This window comes from Pongo pygmaeus, chromosome 2 (assembly GCF_028885625.2).
Source record: "Pongo pygmaeus isolate AG05252 chromosome 2, NHGRI_mPonPyg2-v2.0_pri, whole genome shotgun sequence".
NCBI classification, from domain to species: Eukaryota; Metazoa; Chordata; class Mammalia; order Primates; family Hominidae; genus Pongo; species Pongo pygmaeus.
In genome coordinates, this window is record NC_085930.1 from 136,255,928 (window position 1) to 136,274,511 (window position 18,584).

The following is an 18,584-nucleotide window of genomic DNA, read 5'->3' on the forward strand; positions in this document are numbered from 1 at the left end:
AAATGCACCTAAAGAAAGAACATTTAGATGAGGATAAAATTGATAAATTAAAACTTTTAGTATAACTGATAAAAGTGTTTCCTTCATACTTTTTTCTATTGTTTCCACATCCTAGCAGGCTTTTTCTTACTGTAAGACTTCTAGAGTAACAGTTTTCAAACAAGGTTGGTGCTGCTCCATAAGGAAGTTTCACAAATTGGTTTGGGATTTTCACTCGTCACGATTGTGAGAGTGTTTTTGGCATTTAATGGGTGGGGACCAGACATGCTAGGTATTCTGCAATCCAAGGGTCAGCTAGTCTCAGACTACAGATTGTCCCAAGTACCACACAACTTTTGAATATCTACTTGACCAAACTCTATTCAAAGATAAATTAGTAATACTTCCCTATATAAAAATATTGATAAGTTTTTATAAAATGAAGAATCTGATAATTTAGGAGAAATTTGTGTGGAGGGGAAGTTTAAGTGAAATAAATTGTCTCAATATTAATGTATAATGTACTTCACATATTCTTTCCACTTCCTAATTTATAGCGTTTCTAAGTAGATATTTAGTTGAAAAGTTTTCAGTTCAGTAATACAGTTACTGAGAGCTGAACAATTGCAAATACATAGCAGGATTTTAAGACTTCTTTTAACAACAAAGTTAATTTAAGATTTGTGCATCTCATTAAATTTTCTCAATTAACAAGGATTTTTAAAAAATAATTCATGATTATCATTTTGAATATTGAAGTTTCGTTTTTTAGAATAATGATAATAAATGCGTGTTAAAATTGCGTATTAAAATTGCTTTTATGTTGCCCAGTCTTCAGTATTATTCTGGTCTTGTTTCCAATAATCTATTATAAAACATCTCTGTAACTTCTTGTATTACATTTCTTTACCTGTTCCATTTACCTTCTGTTTTAGGAGGCTCTGGTCTCTGTTGCATTATAGAAACTTCATGTGTGTGTGCCTTGACAGTGTGGCAGGAATTCTGGGATAGATAGTAGACATACTGTCCCACATTTTAGCAGTCTCCTCAGAGATTGGTTACTTTTACTTTGTTCATATCCGTGGATCCCAACTAGTTTTTTTTTTTTTTCTGTAACTTTTTCATTATATGGAAATAGGCCCTAGGAAAGGTTGAAATAACTCTATTTTACTCTCAGACTTGATTAATGGTTTGGATATAGAATTCTAGATTGTAGATAATTTTATTTTAGATATTAAAGGCTTCGTTTCACAACATTCAGTTGTTACTACTGAGAAATCCATTGCCACTTTTTTTTGTCCACCAATTTTTTTTTCCTGGCTATATATGGCTTGTTCTTAATATTCTAGAAGGCTTTAGGATCGTTTCTTTATCTCTGAAATTCTATGATAGTATGTCTTAGAATGGGTTTTATTCATTTTTTTTTAATGAATCTTCAGAGGACCCTTTTAAGAGCAAATGTCTTTCAGTTTGGGATGTTATCTTGAATTATTTTCTTTTCCTGTTTTTGATTTTTTTATCCCTCTTTTTCCCTCAGTTCTCTTAGTTGGAGCTTCAGCACCAGTGTAGAAGTGGGATGTGTGAGGTTGAGTCATTGCCTGATTGTGGGCAGAATGATTTGCTTCTTAGTGTCTTTTTTGATGTGTCCTGTTATGAGTAACTTCTTTTGATAAGTTATTCATCTCTTTTCCAAAAATTTGTGATCTTCTTTCTGTTTTTCTCTCCACTTCCACTTTTTTGTCCTTGTGAAATACACCTTAAAAAATTATTAACTGCCATTTTAGTAGGGTTTTGGGAGGGAGAAGAAGTATTTCATGTGGTTAATCTGTGTTTGGTGAACCAGTTGTTTTGTGTACTCATTTTGCAAGATGCAGCTCTTGAAAACTTTCTGTGATTCTTTAGTTATCTTACCTCACCTCCTACATACCTTATTAGAGCACTTATTGTGCCATATTATAATTACTAGTTTATTGCTTATAATAAGAACAGGAATTGTCTTATTTTTATCAATGTTTTTGTGGAAAGCATATATTTTTTTTAAAATTATACTTTAAGTTCTAGGGTACATGTGCACAATGTGCAGGTTTGTTACATATGTATACATGTGCCATGTTGGTGTGCAGCACCCATTAACTCGTCATTTACATTAGGTATATCTCCTAATGCTATGCCTCCCCCCACCCCACAACAGGCCCTGGTGTGTGGTGTTCCCCTTCCTATGTCCATGAGTTCTCATTGTTCAATTCCCACCTATGAGTGAGAACATGCGGTGTTTGGTTTTTTAGTCCTTGCGATAGTTTGCTGAGAATGATGGTTTCCAGCTTCATCCATGTCCCTACAAAGGACATGAGCTCATTATTTTTTATGGCTGCATTGTATTCCATGGTCTATATGTGCCACATTTTCTTAATTCAGTCTATCATTGATGGACATTTGGGTTGGTTCCAAGTCTTAGCTATTGTGCATAGTGCCGCAATAAACATACGTGTGCATGTTTCTTTATAGCAGCATGATTTATAATCCTTTGGGTATATAGCCAATAATGGGATGGCTGGGTCAAATGGTATTTCTAGTTCTAGATCCTTGAGGAATCGCCAAACTGTCTTCCACTTTGGCTGAACTAGTTTACAGTCCCACCAACAGTGTAAAAGTGTTCCTGTTTCTCCACATCCTCTCCAGCACCTGTTGTTTCCTGACTTTTTAATGATCACCATTCTAACTGGTATGAGATGGTATCTCATTGTGGTTTTGATTTGCATTTTTCTGATGGCCAGTGATGGTGAGCATTTTTTCATGTGTCTTTTGGCTGCATAAATGTCTTCTTTTGAGAAATGTCTGTTCATATCCTTTGCCCACTTTTTGATGGGGTTGTTTGTTTTTTTCTTGTAAATTTGTTTAAGTTCTTTGTAGATTCTGGATATTAGCCCTTTGTCAGATGAGTAGATTGCAAAAATTTTTTCCCATTCTGTAGGTTCCCTGTTCACTCTGATGGTAGTTTCTTTTGCTGTGCAGAAGCTCTTTAGTTTAGTTAGATCCCATTTGTCAGTTTTGGCTTTTGTTGCCATTGCTTTTGGTGTTTTAGACATGAAGTCCTTGCCCATGCCTATGTCCTGAATGGTATTGCCTAGGTTTTCTTCTAGGGTTTTTATGGTTTTAGGTCTAACATTTAAGTCTTTAATCCATCTTGAATTAATTTTTGTATAAGGTGTAAGGAAGGGATCCAGTTTCAGCTTTCTCCATATGGCTAGCCAGTTTTCCCAGCACCATTTATTAAATAGGGAATCCTTTCCCCATTTCTTGTTTTTGTCAGGTTTGTCAAAGATCAGGTGGTTGTAGATGTGTGGTATTCTTTCTGAGGCCTCTGTTCTGTTCCATTGGTCTATATCTCTGTTTTGGTACCAGTACCATGTTGTTTTGGTTACTGTAGCCTTGTAGTATAGTTTGAAGTCAGGTAGTGTGATGCCTCCAGCTTTGTTCTTTTTGCTTAGGATTGTCTTGGCAATGTGGGCTCTTTTTTGGTTCCATATGAACTTTAAAGTAGTGTTTTCCAATTCTGTGAAGAAAGTCATTGGTAGCTTGATGGGGATGGCATTGAATCTATAAATTACCTTGGGCAGTATGGCCATTTTCACAATATTGATTCTTCCTATCCGTGAGCATGGGATGTTCTTCCATTTGTTTGTGTCCTCTTTTATTTCGTTGAGCAGTGGTTTGTAGTTCTCCTTGAAGAAGTCCTTCACATCCCTTGTAAGTTGGATTCCTAGGTATTTTATTCTCTTTGAAGCAGTTGTGAATGGGAGTTCACTCATGATTTGGCCCTCTGTTTGTCTGTTATTGGTGTATAGAAATGCTTGTGATTTTTGCACATTGAGTTTGTATCCTGAGACTTTGCTGACATATTTCTTAGATGAATGAAAACATAAACAAAATGCAGAAATGAGGTAGATAATAGATAACGACAGTACAATTTAGTCAGAAGGATTGAAATTATTTCTTATTTTAATCCTATTTCAATTAGTGTTTGATAGAGTTTTAAAAACTTAATGGAGATTTATTTCTTTTAGTAAAATATTAATACTGTTGTCATCCTGGGGTAATCAGAGAAATGTCTTTATATTAAAGCTAAATGACAAAGTAGTCATGAGAGTTTCATTGTAATGGAGAATCTTTCTTGATGCTTTTAATTAGGAATTAAGATACAAGATATTGAGAAAAATAGAATGACTAGTGGATAGTTTTACGTATTAAGGAGATTACAATAATATCATATAATAAAGGGCAAAGAATACAGAAAAATTCTTATTTTCTTCCATTAACATATCATTTCAATCATTCCAAATAGTAAAATAATAAATTCTAAGGAAACATCTTTTTGTTCTGTGAAAGCATGTCATATCCACAGACAAAAGGAAAACATCTGAAGCACAAGATTTGGTTAAAAAAATCTTTGTCACTCTTGATGAAATTTCACCATCATAATTACCTGTTGTCTTTTTTTGGAAGTTTTCCTTTGATCATAATGTTTTGTTTAGTTTTATTGATTTTAACTTTAAAGGTAGGAAATATAATTGCTTTAATTTAAACTGTTTAACTCATGACTCCCGCTTTCATATAAGTTAAAATTAGTGAATCAGCAAATAGGTATTGAGTACATACAAGACCCTGGTTGGTTTGCAGTGAAGTTGAAGAGATACTCACTTTAGGAAGGTATCTTTTCTTAAGAAGCTGTATGCATGTAAAGAGTGACAGGTGTAAGGATTAGGAGGATAGGAAATATCTCGAAATTGTATATGATCAGTTACCAATGAATGGCCCAAATGGAGTTTCTACTAGTTCAGCTATCTTTAGTAGAACGTTCACACATTCGTAAGTCGTATCTTAGGCATGATGTATATAAAGACAGAAAGGATTGATACTTGGTAAAGTTACTTAACAGTGTTCTGAATTTTATTTTTAATAATCTGTCTTTTTAGCCATAGTCTGAGTTATCTGTAACTCAGACTGTTCATTTTTATGCTTGCGTTTGCTTACTTGTTAGAAACGTTCTTAAAATTGCATAGAATTACTTTGGGGATATTTCATTTTTTACTTTTTGATTCCTATACATACTATATAATCTTTTCATTAAACCATTCAAATTTTAAAAATTAGAGTTTTTACACCAAAAACATATAGATAGTAAGTTTCTGCTGTATACTAGTATTTTGCTTCATAAAACATGGTTGGCTTTCTTTATTCTATGTTCACGTATTTTCATTTAAATTCAACATTCATTTTCAAGAGTAGTTTCAGGATAAAATTAAATATATACTATATTTTTTCATTCAAATGAACTCATTTTCCCCATCTTGTGACTACTTCTTTAGAGTTTATTATTTTCTTGAGTGTACCACTTAGACCATCTCTATCACTTCATCTCCCCCACTTCCATCTTTTATTGTTTACTTTCTATGTTATATTGAATCTTGTATACACAAACAAAGTTTATGAAAAGCTCAAACCCAGTGCAGGAAGGTCCTAGAAAAAAAAGTATAATTATGTTACTGTATAAACTTTAAAAATGTTGTCTAGGAAGCTAAAACTGCTTAACAGATGTGATTGCTTCATTGTTTCAAATGTATGCCAATCAGAGTTGATAGAATTTGATCACACTCTAGTAGATTTATGAGATAAATTACAATATTGCATGACATACTTCAGATAGAAAAACATCAATATAAGTTGGATATGATTTCTCGTTTAAGATAACAAGCTAGTAATTTTTTTGAAATCAGATGGTTGCTACTTTGAGAGAATATTTATCAGTTTTTATGGAAATTAACAATATCTCTCATTTTCTTCATGGTGACAAAAAAGTATATTAAACTTTTGTTTTCATGTACAAATTTAATTGTAAATGAGAGCCATCTTGTTTCTATTTCGCAATAGATGACCTGTCAGATTTTCAAAGGCATATAAAGAAATGGAGTTGGACTTAAAAGAAATTTGGCTGCAGGAAAGGTTAACACAAGATGAAAAAACTTGTACTTGTGGTACTAAATTTCTTTAAAGTAAGGTTTCAGTTGATATGTCCAAAGTCTTACTAGGAATTTTTTTTTTTTCCCCAAATATGTAGAAGTTTAACACCTCACATAACAAAGAAAATGGAAAAGAACTTACTAATGAAGTGACAGGTTCCTCCAGGGAAGTCAGAGTCAAGGAATTGGGAGTCAGGCTCTCAAGCCTGTTTGTTCTCATAGCAAATGACAGAACTATTTATTTAAAAGCCCCTTGATGAGAATATCTTTAACTTCATTCAGGAGGTCTGCATGGTGGAGTCCTTCAGTTCATTTTTGAAATAAAAGCATGAGATCTCCTGAGAACTTGACTTGAAATTGTTACTAAATTAAGTAACTTGTAAAAAGAGGGTAGTAGAATTTTTAGTGTCTTAGATTTAAATTAAAAGTTTTTAGAATATGAAGACTGGCCAAACCAGTGATTTTAAAGAAGATAGGCCCTCACGTTTCAGGTAAGAATATTGTAAAACCTTTTAAATTTTTTAAGAAGAAAATTGTTCATTTTGTGGCTTAGATTTTAAAATTTTAGAAAGTATAGGCTGGGTGCATTAACTCATGCTTGTAATCCAAGCACTTTGGGAGGCTGAGGCAGGCAGATTGCTTGAGCCATGGGATTGAGACCAGGCTGGGCAATATGGCGAAACCCTCACTCTGCAAAAAAAAAAATACAAACATTATCTGGGCATGGTGGCACATACCTGTAGTCTCAGGTACTCGGGAGGCTGAGGTGGGAGGATCAACTGAGCCTGGTTAGGTAGAGGCTGCAGTGAGCCGAGATGATGCCACTGTACTCCAGCCTGAGTGACAGGTGAGACCCTGTCTCAAAAAAAAAAGAACAGAAAATAAGTAGAACAGGCAAACGTGTATTTACCATGCGGAATTAGTATGCCACCACATGTATTTTTAAAGTCTTTCCCTTCCCAGAGATAACTGCCATACCGAAATTGGTTTATATCTTTCCTGTTTTTGTATTATTACTACATTCATGTGTCCATTAACATTAAATGTTCTTAAAGGTTACCTAACTGAAATATTCTATTATTTGTTGTTATTCTATTATTTGCAATTGTCGTCCTTCTTAGCCATCATTATTCCTAAACTGTTACTTGCTGTGATTTTTTACACCTGGTTGATTCGTTTTAACTGTTGTGTAATATTTCATGATAGATCAACATCAAAACCACAATTTGTATACCTGTTTCTCTTTTGACAGACATTAAGGGTCAGGATATTTTGCACAGACTTCTTCCACAGATATTCATGGAGCTCTGTAGGGCTCGGTGTTTTCAGCACACGGACAAGCTGCCATCAATTCTTATAGCATTGTATCCAGGTTCTGGCACTAGGCAGCATCCTTAGGCAATTTGATGCCACTAGAGCAGTATATTGCTTTCTTCTTTCTTATTGAATTTCCTGTCTTTACAGGCCGATCCACTGTTTCCATTCCTGGCAAAGAAGCCTACAGACAACACTGTCATGCTTTTCTTTTCAACAGATGTCCTCTGACTCCTCCCAACCTCCTAGTACAAAAAACATAAAAATCTCTGTATTTTTTGCATCTGTTTAAAAAAGATGCCTTTAAAAAGTAGATGTTTTCTAGTTTTTATATTTTTGCTTTATTGTAACCTGTGGGAGGCTAGGACCTGTGCTATTTGGAGTTTATTTTGCCACAGCAATGTGTGTGCTGAATCTGGGCATAAATAAGACATGGTTTTGCTTAATATGAACAATATGATTTTGTGCCCAGGTATATAATTCTTTCAGTTAACAGTGAACTCTTGAGTATTGGAAAAAATACATTCTTATTTTATGAACATTTTGGAATGTTGTTAGACATTTTAAAAAATTGTATAGTATAAGTTGCATTCTTTAGGTTCAAATTTATATTATCATTTTCACTAGCTCAGCTAATTTAATTTTAAGATGTTTTATATTTTGCAAAAAATCATGTATTTGGTAGAAGTCATATATTTAAAAGTATATTTAAACATCTATTACACACTTAAGATTTGGGTTGTGGTGCATTCCCAAACCATTAAAGAGAAAGCTGTCAATTTATGAAATTCTTTGTATGCCCAACAGCTTGAAGCTGGCTTATAGAATGCCAAATGTTAGACTATCAGTTTTATTAACTCTTTCACTTAAAGTATTTCTTCTTGAAATAAAAAAGAAGCTTAAGTGAATTGCTAGGTCTGGATCATTTATTGAATGTCAGTAGTTTCAGAAAGCTGAAAAATGTTTATGCTGTGTAATAAACAGATGCTGCTCTCACAGTGCAATACGTTATGTACCAAAAATGATCTGTTTTAATCATAGATGCTGATTTAATGAGACAAGACTAGCTTAACATCAAAAATGGATTTAGGATGTAATTTTTGCTTTTTGTATGTTTTTTCTACATAATTAATAGACATACCTTTTAACATCATTATCAGATTTGGGGGAGAATGTTTTTTTCTTTGATTTTCACGTCTATTTTTGAATTCACAGGAGTTTGTAATTGACCTGTAAACCCGTTCAAAATAGCTATTAAAATGGCTTAAAGAAGATGCCTTGTTTTGTACTTTATTAAGTCTACTTTGCTTGAAATTCATATATGTCTTAACTTTTATACCTTTTTTGATTAAGGATACTGAATATTTTCTACAGTTTGTGGGACACTTTGGGGGAGGCCGTCAGTCAGTGAATTCACTATTGTGAGATGATGATGCTTGAGGTTTAAAATCTCTGTCATGCAGTGTGCTTAGGTTGCCTTTTTGGTTTGCTGTCCAGAGTCACTGGAGTCTTTTTTCATCTACAAGAGAAGCACTTTGCTAGGCTCTGCTTTCTTGTTCACTTAATTTATTCCACGAGCACCCTCACACTTGACTGCAGTTGCTGACTTTGAGTCCTTCTTCTGCATCTGTATTGTACATCTTTGATTGACATGTTTGCCTTTACATATGGTCAGATAATTTTATATTTGGAAAAATATTCTTATTGTGTGTTTTATTCCACCGAACCTAGCAGAGTTAAATGTAGTTTGGATGCATTGGGAAGAATTAATGATTGGAAGATACAGAGTTGGTAAATTATTTATTCTGGCCCTAAGGAAGCTGAAAAGCTGAGTGAAAGACTAATAAATCATTTGTGGTAGTGCTGGTTGTCACTTCCAATTATTTTAGACGGTTTTGTGATAAACTGCAGCACCTGCTAGATATCTGCACACCCTCCCTTGATGCTAGTGGTGCAGCTTGTTTAGTCGATTATCAAAGCAAGTTTGTGTAAAGTTTATTTAGGTTGGAAAGGAAATTACTCTTTTTCAGTCAATTCTGTTGCTTTTCCTAATTGTTTTGAATGCTGTGAAAGGATTTCCCTGACATGGCCAGGAATCTGGAATATGCCTACTACTTTAGCCAGGAAAGACTGTTTTATCCTCTGTTAAATACTTGAAGAATTGAGCTTCTTTATTATTCCCAGACTAATTAAAAACTACCTCAACTGAGATGATTAGTATGCTAAAGATCAAATCATCTTTTTGGTACCAATTGATAGAAAACCACTGTTGCTCCTTGACCAGACTTTTTTCTTCATTCTTTGTTTTTAAAGGCTGAGATTTTTTAACTACTATCCTAAAAGGTAGTGAGATCCCCCTTTCCACTGTTCCTGAACTCTGCTGCTGAGATTCTTGAAGAGGCAGAGAAGAATTGGAAAGAAAGCACAGCTTAGACTGGTCTGGTTCTAGCAGTCTTGAAACAGGACTATTCTAAAACTTGTTGGAAAATAAATTACGGACACCATATAATGTGCATGCTTTATGTTTGGAATTAGCTCTTTGGTTTCTGTCAAGAGTTTAATAATAATTTGTGTTCAAGCCCAGAACATTAGGTTTGTTTTTACATGTTCAGAGTGATTTGGTTTTCACTGAGTTTTTCAGCTTTAACATAAAATTGAGACAGCCTGGCCAGGCGTGGTGGCTCACTCCTGTAATCCCAGCACGTTGGGAGGCCGAGGCGAGCAGATCACCTGAGGTTAGGAGTTCAAGACCAGCCTGGCCAACATAGTAAAAACCCATCTCTACTAAAAATACAAAAAAATTAGCTGGGCATGGCGGCGTGCGCCTGTAATCCCAGCTATTTGGGAGGCTGAGGCAGGAGAATCTCTTGAACCCGGGAGGCAGAGGTTGCAGTGAGCCGAGATCACACCATTGCACTCCAGCCTGGGCAACAAGAGGGAAACTCCGTCTCAAACAAACAAACAAACAAACAAAAAACATGGGACAGTCGAGAGGACTCTTAAAGATATATACCTTGAATAATCTTGATAAGTGTTCTTGTATTCATTGAGTTGCATTTTTACTCACTGACATGCTTCTCCTCATCAAACATTTATTAAAGCTTATATGTGCCAGCCCCTTGAAACAACAATTACTACTATAATTACAACTCTTTTTAGAGGTTAGTATGTGCCATGTGCCATTCTTAGCATTTTTATATGTATTAACATATTTTAATGTGACAGCCCTATAAGATATTTATTATTCCTATCCTTATTTTACCAAGGAGCCCTATGGAGTGATGAGGCAATAGTGATTTAGTTTTTTTCTTTAGGGTCTACAGAAGGTGGGAAACATGGTAAATCTTAGTTAATTAGGTTTAGGAATTTCAATCCAAGTAGTATAATAATAACTATCATTTATTGAAGATTTAATTTTGTATTTTGTACTGTATATATTATTTCCCATTTAACCCCTGAATAATAAATGATTATTATCTTCTTTGTCATTGTATTAGTCCATTCTTATGCTGCTATAAAGAACTGCCTGAGACTGGGTAATTTATAAAGGAAAGAGGTTTAATTTACTCCTAGTTCCACAGGGCTGGGAAGGCCTCAGGAAACTTAGAGTCATGGTGGAAGGGGAAGCAAACTCATCCTTCTTCACATGGTGGCAGGAAGGAGAAGTGCTGAGCAAAAGGGGGAAACACCCTTTTAAAAATAATCAGACTTGATGAGAACTCACTCACTATCATGAGAACAGTATGAGGGTAACCACCCCCATGATTAAATTACCTCCCACTGGGTCCCTCCCATGACACATGGGGATTATGGGAACTACAATTCAAGATGAGATTTGGGTGGGGACACAGAACCAAACCATATCAGTCATGATGGTGAAATTGAATCTTAAAGAGGTTAAACTACTTGCCCTGGGTTGTGCAGCTTGGAGGTGAGGGAGCTGGGATTCGAGTCAGGATCTGACTGCCTCCGCACTCTATTTAGGGATTACAAACCCTACTTCCTGTGGAACTTCGTAAGCCACAGAAAGTGGGGAGGAAAGTTGTCTAGTGGGCACCTGGGGAGCATTGACAGCAGTGGGACCAGAACTATGAATCTAGTGATTTTTTTTTTGAGGTAAGTTAAAAATCTAAATTTTTATGTGAAATGTCCAGTTTAAAAAATCTTGGCAGTTTATGCAGAATGAATAGTTTGCTCATTGGAAGTGGCCTATGGATGCCAGTTTGAAACCCCTGCATTTTGCCTCATTTCTAGCTTTATCAAATTGGAAACTAGTGATAGTCTATGAAACAATATTAATAGATTATATTAGTAAAATTCCATCCTTTAGGGTAGTTAACAGACTAAATGAAACATAATTATTTATTACTTTAATAATTCTGTATAGCTTGTTATACACCTCAAGAGATTTAGTTGAGTTTAATTTCAGGTTATGGGATACTAGTAATTCAAATATAAGCTATAGCATAGAGTATAAAATCAAACAGTAAAAAAACCAAACTAGAATTTTGAAAATCTAAGCAGGTATTAAGTTATGGAAATGTTTATTGAAACACTTTTCTTCCCTCCCTGTACCCACCCCCCCATTCCTCTAGTGCTTTTATTTCCTCCTTTCTTAGCTCATACACATTTCTTTCCCTATGCTCTGAATCATGTGGAAGATTTAAGATATATATAATATCTTAAATATATATATATATTTTTAAGTGAAATGCCTTTATATATATTTTTAAGTGAATGCCTTTATTAAATTGCAGGTAGAATTAAATCATATGTAGAATGTTGTTACTTTTAATAGAATATAACACAGTCAAAGGTCAAGGTTTTAGTAAATGGGGACCTGTTTGAAATAAAAGGCAGTGGTTGTTTATGGGTTTATTAAATGCGTTAATCTTAAAATACAAATTAAATATTCCTGGAGACAACATATATCATTTCATAAGTGTTTGAAAAAAAAATCAGACTAATCAGTTGTTAGAGGGTTCTTTCAAAAGACAAAATACTTGTTATAAACTTACTATTTTGGAATTATTAAAAATAATTTTCCTGGCTGGGCACGGTGGCTCATGTTTGTAATCCCAGCACTGTGGGAGGGTGAGGCAGATAGATAGCTTGAGCCCACGAGTTTGAGACCAGCCTGGGCAACATGGCGAAACCCCATCACTACAAAAAATACAAAAATTAGCCAGGTGTAGTGGTGCATGCTTGTAGTCCCAGCTACTTGGAAGGCTGAGGTTGGAGGATCACTTGAGCCTGGGAGGTCAAGGCTGCAGCCATGATTGTGCCACTGCTCTCCAGTCTGGACTCCGTCTCGTTAAAAAAAGAAAAAAAATTTTTTCCTAGTGGATTTTCAAATCCTACCTTATAACAAAAGTAATTGCATTGAAAATCAATGGTTCTTTCGAAAATAAAGGGCTTAATAAATTACTTTTTTTTTAGTGAGTCCTTTAGCTCTTTAGAAATTAAATACTTGTTACTGACTTAATTTTTATAAGTTAGAGGCTTTTGACCTATAGCATTTCATTTGGTTAGTTCAGTTGCTCAAAGTATGGCTTTAAACAATTAATAGAAAAATATTTTACTGTGTCTTATTATAAGGATAATATATGTTCACTACAGAAAAATTTTAAAAGTTACAGAAAATTAAAAACATGATTCTAAGAAGCAACCAGCAAATCTCTTTCTTTTCTGAGTTTTTAAAAAAAATTTTTTTACTTTGACTGCTTAGTGTTTTATATTTGTCTTTCTGTGGTAATATTCATAGCTTAGTAGTCTTGTTTTTAAAAGACATCATAATATTTGAGAGTTGAAATGCATCTCATTTACAAAGCTTTCATCCAGCATCTAGAAGTAAATTCTTCCTCTTCCTAATTTCCGTGTAGCTGACTGTACCTCTACAATGATTTTTTGTAGCAACATATGTACATCTCACACTGTCTTGTATTCATTTTTATATTTTTGTAACATTCACTAACTGTTGAGTGAATAAATGAAAAAAAATTCGGACTAATCAGTTGTTAGAGGGTTCTTCCACAAAAAGACAAAAGATCTAATACTAGTAATTGTTATAATGTTACTATTTTGGAATTATTAAAAATAATTTTTCATAGTGGATTTTAATATCCTACCTTATAATGAAAGTCATTCCACCCAGAATCAGCACTTCTTTCTTTTGAGAGAACCATTGGTTTTTAAATTAGATCTTAACTCCTATATAAGATCGTTAAACAGGTAGGGCTTTTGTGAAAATTAATTTTACTAAGAAATCACTGAAGTTTATGGAGCAACAATTCTTTCTAGATCTAAACATGTACTCGGTGTCCTACTTAATAAGTAATGGAGATTTACTATGTTCAGATTTTTCAAGTCTAATTTGAAGGGTAAATATTGCTAAATAAGTATCTATATACAATATTGCAGTTCTAAAATGTTGCAAAAATTAATGAATTATTTGAGTGCTTATAATTAAATGATGCTTGGGAAATCTGAAGGAGAAAAATTTTAGAAATGGTGATTCTAGTATGTTACTTTATAGATAAAAGGTAATTCAGAATGCTAGAGGTGGATGGGTGCTTAGAAGTTATCTTCTAAAATCTTCTTTGTCAGTAGGAAACAGAAGTTTTGGGAGATAAATAATTAGACCGAGGTCATAAGACTGCAGTGTATCTAATGCTAATTACTAATGTGTGCTCAATACATATTTTTATGAGTAAAGGAAATGCCTTATGTATAGGGAGTTGCTGAAAAATTTGTCATGTGTAGTTTAGGAAAGTTACTGCAAAAACAATTGCCATGAATGTTCAAATTAGAAAACAGAATTATTGCATTCCCTAAAAATATTTATACTTTGAAGAGAAGAACTTAGAAGACATAATACTTTTAAAAACATGGCAATGTATAGAAAGATGAAATAGAATGGGTTCTATTTAGCTTTGTTTCTAGCAGCACTTTGACTGCGTAATTGGAAGGTATCTTTGGATAAGCTTTTTGGAAACTTTTCTAGTTGGAAAAGGATTTCAGCTGGAGTGTCTAAAGGGTCACACACACAAAAAACCCTCTATATTAAAATAAAATGTGTCCAAGCTTTAAAGAAAAGATCTCAGAGTTTGCAGATGATCCTAAAATTGGAGCTAGGGGAAATAATGAGGAACAATGCAATCAGATTCAAAAAGATTTGGATTGTTTAGGTGATTGGGCCAGCAGATGGCAAATGCAGTTCAGTGTAGACAAATGTAAAATAATTATCTTAGGAACAAAGAACCAATCATACAGCACACTGATCAGGAAAAAATTTGTGAGTTATTGTAGGAAAACCATTGAAACAGTTAACCCGGTGCACAGCTGCAGCAAAAAAGGCAAGCAAGAAACCAAATTAGCAGACGGATAGAATATAAAGCAAGAGGCAATACTTATAGTGTATTAAGAAACTTGCTAGACCCCATCCAAATTACTCAGTCTACTGTTGGTTGATAGAACTACTTTAGGAAGAGTACGTTTTTGCCTTGGAAATACACTGGAAGTGGTACCAAACAAATCTAATAAAATGATGTTAAAGAGATTTGCAGTAATTTTTATCAACTTTCAGTTTGCAAACTTTTGTAAAGATATAAGCAAGACACTGAGTCAAAGTAAAGACACTTCAGTTCTACTACAAAGAGTTGGTCTTCCAAGAGGACATGTGGTTTTCATTGCCTGGGGCCTTACTAGGCCCCTTTCTAGATTAAGTAGGAGGCTACTTCTCACCTCTCAAGATTAAGGAAGCCTAAAGGCTAGCATGAGGCCCTTCTGTAGTTTAAGAGTTGCACCTTGACAGCTAGAAAGACCATGGGCATGAGGCTAAGAGCTGCCACTGAGATGCTTCCTCCTGGCCTTAACTGTTTTTTTTTTTTCCCCTTTCTTCTTCCTTTTTTTTTTTTTTTTTTTAAATAGCAGGGCTTTCCGGTAAAAACCAGAAAGCCTGGTAGACAAATTCTAAAAGAGCCTGTAACCTTTGATTCAGTAACATAAGTTCCAGGCTTCATTCAAGGCTGTGGAGGCAAACATTCTTCTGTGATTTGCGTTCCTTGATTCCTGTCCAAGCTGGATTCTCCAACCTTGTCTCAGTGTTGTGAACTATCTAGTACCTAGCCAATAAATTCCTTTTTGACTTAGATTCACTAGAATATATGTCTGTTGTTTATATTCAAGAGCCTTAACTGGTACAGTGGTAGTGTTCTGTTCTTCTAGCCTTGTTTCTTGAATTGTTTTCTTTTGTCCTATAATGGGTTCTCTTTGTTTTGAGTGGTGTCTTATACTAAATCATTTTTGGGATGAGAAGAAAGCTGAAATGCAAATTGTCCTCTTCGTCTCTCTCTGCCTCTCTTTTTGTCTGTCCCTCTCTCCCTCCCCATCAGAATGCAAAAGAAGTGAAAAGAATTTGTATCCATACCATCGGCATCTGTAATTCTTTTGTAAAATTTAACTTTATCCATGCAATTGAATATTCAGTGTTACTGTTGAAAAATGGCCTTTGGTATCGAGATCTGTTTTAAGAATGCTTGCATTTTTTAATACATTATATTAGGTATCTCTAAAAATCATTTTCTGACTGGGCATGGTGGCTCACACATGTAATCCCAGCACTTTGGGAGGCCGAGGAGGGTGAATTACGAGGTCATGAGATTGAGACCATCCTGGCCAATATGATGAAACCCCATCTCTGTTAAAAATACAAAAAAGATTAGCTGGGCATGGTGGTGTGTGCCTGTAATCCTAGCTACTGTGGAGGCTGAGGCAGGAGAATTGCTTGAACCCGGGAGGCGGTGGTTGCAGCAAGCTGAGATCATGCCACGGCACTCCAGCCTGGGCGACAGAGTGAGACTCCATCCCAGGAAAACAAACAAACAAACAAACAAAAAACAGAAAATGATTGTGTTAGAAAGTTCAGTGTAAAAATGCATTTTTCCATTTATTCTAAAGATGTTGGGTTGTTGTAAGAATGGATTACTTGTGTTTTATAAGTTTTTTATATGAAAAATGGGATTTTTTTGCATCTGTTACTTTTTCATTTAATAGTATATTGTGAGCAGAAAATATAAGCCTATATCATCTCTTTTAATAGTTGCATAACATTCTGTTATTATATAGATGTACTATATATTTTTTAACCAGTTCCCATAGATGACTATTTGGGTTATTAGAATTTTCCACTGTTACATACACTACTACATTCAAACTACTTTTAATAATGTTTGCATATATCCCTCATTATTTCCATAGGCTAAATTCCAGAAATGGACTTACTGGTTAGAAGGGTAATTACAAGTCTCTTGATACTTACTGCCAAACTTTACAAGTTTCATTTCCACCAGCAATTTTGATTCCTGGATTTTTTACATCAATACTAGTATTAATACTTAAAAAGAAAACATCTCTGCTAATTTTATAAGAGAAAAGTAGTATCTTGTTGTAATGTACCCGTTTTTAATGCTATTGACCATTTATATTTATTTTATAATTCACTTCTTAATACCATTTACCTGTTACTCAGGTAGTTTTCTCATATTTAATTACTATATTATATATTAAGAAGCTCAGTCTTTTGTAGTATGTCGTCAGTATTTTTTTTCTGTGTTTGATTTTTTTTTTAAACTAGTGAGTTGAGGAATTTGGTTTTATTTGTTTGGATTTGTTTTATTTTTGGGTCTTATAACCATTTTAAATTTTTATGTAATCAAATATATATTCTACATAAAAATTTTCATCTTTAGTATTTAAAACTTAAAAAATACCTAATAAAGTTTTAATTGATCTAGGATTTTAAAATAATCAGTTTTGAGGCTTATATTCTGTATTTTCTATGTATTGGCTTTGCAGACCTCAGTGTACATACAAACTTAGAATCATGAATGTAAAGGAAAGCACACTGGAACTGCTTCCAGCTGACTGCGACCTTGAGTCTCAGCTTCTGCGTCTGTGAAATGAAGATACTGGTCTGGTACAGTGCTGTTCATTCCATTTTTTGGCCCATGAACCCCAGTAAGAAAATGTAAATCACAACCACGGACACACATGTACATAAACACATACAAGTATATTTATGTGTGTATATACACATACTGTGTTTCTACTTTTTCTGTGTCATGCCATACATATCATGCCATGCAGTGCCAGATATTATTTAAAAAAAAACCTCACTAAATTGCTTTCCTTACCTATTAAGGGGTGTTACAATTTGAGAAACACTTGTCCAGTGAATCTTTAATTGGACACTCAGATGCCTTCTGGGACTGACCAGATAACAGTTGCAAATAACTTAGCACTTTAGCTAATCAGAGGGCTTGGGTTCTATCTAAAGAAGAGTAAAGCAAAGCACTTTGTTAGGTCAGCAGACATTTTCAAGTGGAATTCAGCCTTCACATTCGGGACCCTATCCTACTCTAGAGAAAAAAATCAAACACATAAAATATTGGCTCATTACTCTGTCAAATTGCTGTAAAATATTTTAAACAGTTCATGGTCAGGCAGTGAAATCAGACTATACTTTTAATAGCATTGGTCTGGTTGCTGATATTCAAATGCTTTCCAGGTAACCTCCTCCTCTAAACTTCCTTGGCACTGTGACAACTTCTAGCCATGAGAATTAGGAGATAAAATGGCTTAACTCAGTTTTCCTGATTTAATGAGAAATAATGTCTGTGATAGGATCTGAGAACTTAAGTATGAAAGAGATAATTCCAGGTATCTGAGTTACTCTCAAGGCTGGTATTAAAGGAGAAAGTGGGCTGGGTGTGGTGGTTCATGCCTGTAATCCCAGTGCTTTGGGATGCCAAGGTGAGAGGATTACTTGGGGCCAGGAGTTATAGACCACCAACCTGGGCAACGTAGCAAGACCCTGTCTCTACAGAAAATTAAAAAATTAGCTGGACATGTGGTGCATAGCTGTAGTCCTAGCTACTTGGGAAGCTGAGATGGGAGGATTACTTGAACCCAGGAGTTTGAGGATGCAGCGAGCTATGATTGTGCCACTGCACAGCAGCCTGGGCGACAGAGTAAGACCCTGTCTTAAAAAAAAAGGGGAGTTGAGGGAGATAGGTGAACTTTGTACTTTCCGTTTCAAATGAAGGTGATGCACTATCCTAGCAACTGTGCCCAAAAACACTTTTAAGAAGATGCTGGCCAGGTGTGGTGGCTCATGCCTGTGATCCTGGCACTTGGGGAGGCTGAGGTGGGGAGGCACTTGGGGAGGCAGATTACAAGGTCAGGTGATCGAGACCATCCTGGCCAACATGGTGA

At 34.8% G+C, this 18,584-nt stretch overlaps 1 protein-coding gene and 1 non-coding gene across 50 annotated transcripts in view; one reads left to right on the forward strand and one right to left on the reverse strand.

Moving 5' to 3' along the window:
- TBC1D5 (TBC1 domain family member 5) overlaps positions 1–18,584 on the forward strand; it is a 599,895-nt gene that overhangs the window by 59,303 nt on the left and 522,008 nt on the right. For 22 of the 49 annotated variants that reach the window (XM_063662154.1, XM_063662144.1, XM_063662132.1 and 19 more), the window contains one exon: positions 17,166–17,286. The exons of 26 other annotated variants lie outside the window; for them this stretch is intronic. The gene's annotated coding sequence lies outside the window, so the exon portion shown is untranslated. Of the gene's footprint in view, positions 1–17,165; positions 17,328–18,584 lie in introns of all 49 variants that reach the window. One more of the 49 variants, XM_063662134.1, reaches the window with a different exon arrangement.
- On the reverse strand, positions 15,240–15,303 carry LOC129034390 (U7 small nuclear RNA). The gene has a single exon (XR_008501874.1). It is a non-coding gene; the product is annotated as a U7 small nuclear RNA (small nuclear RNA).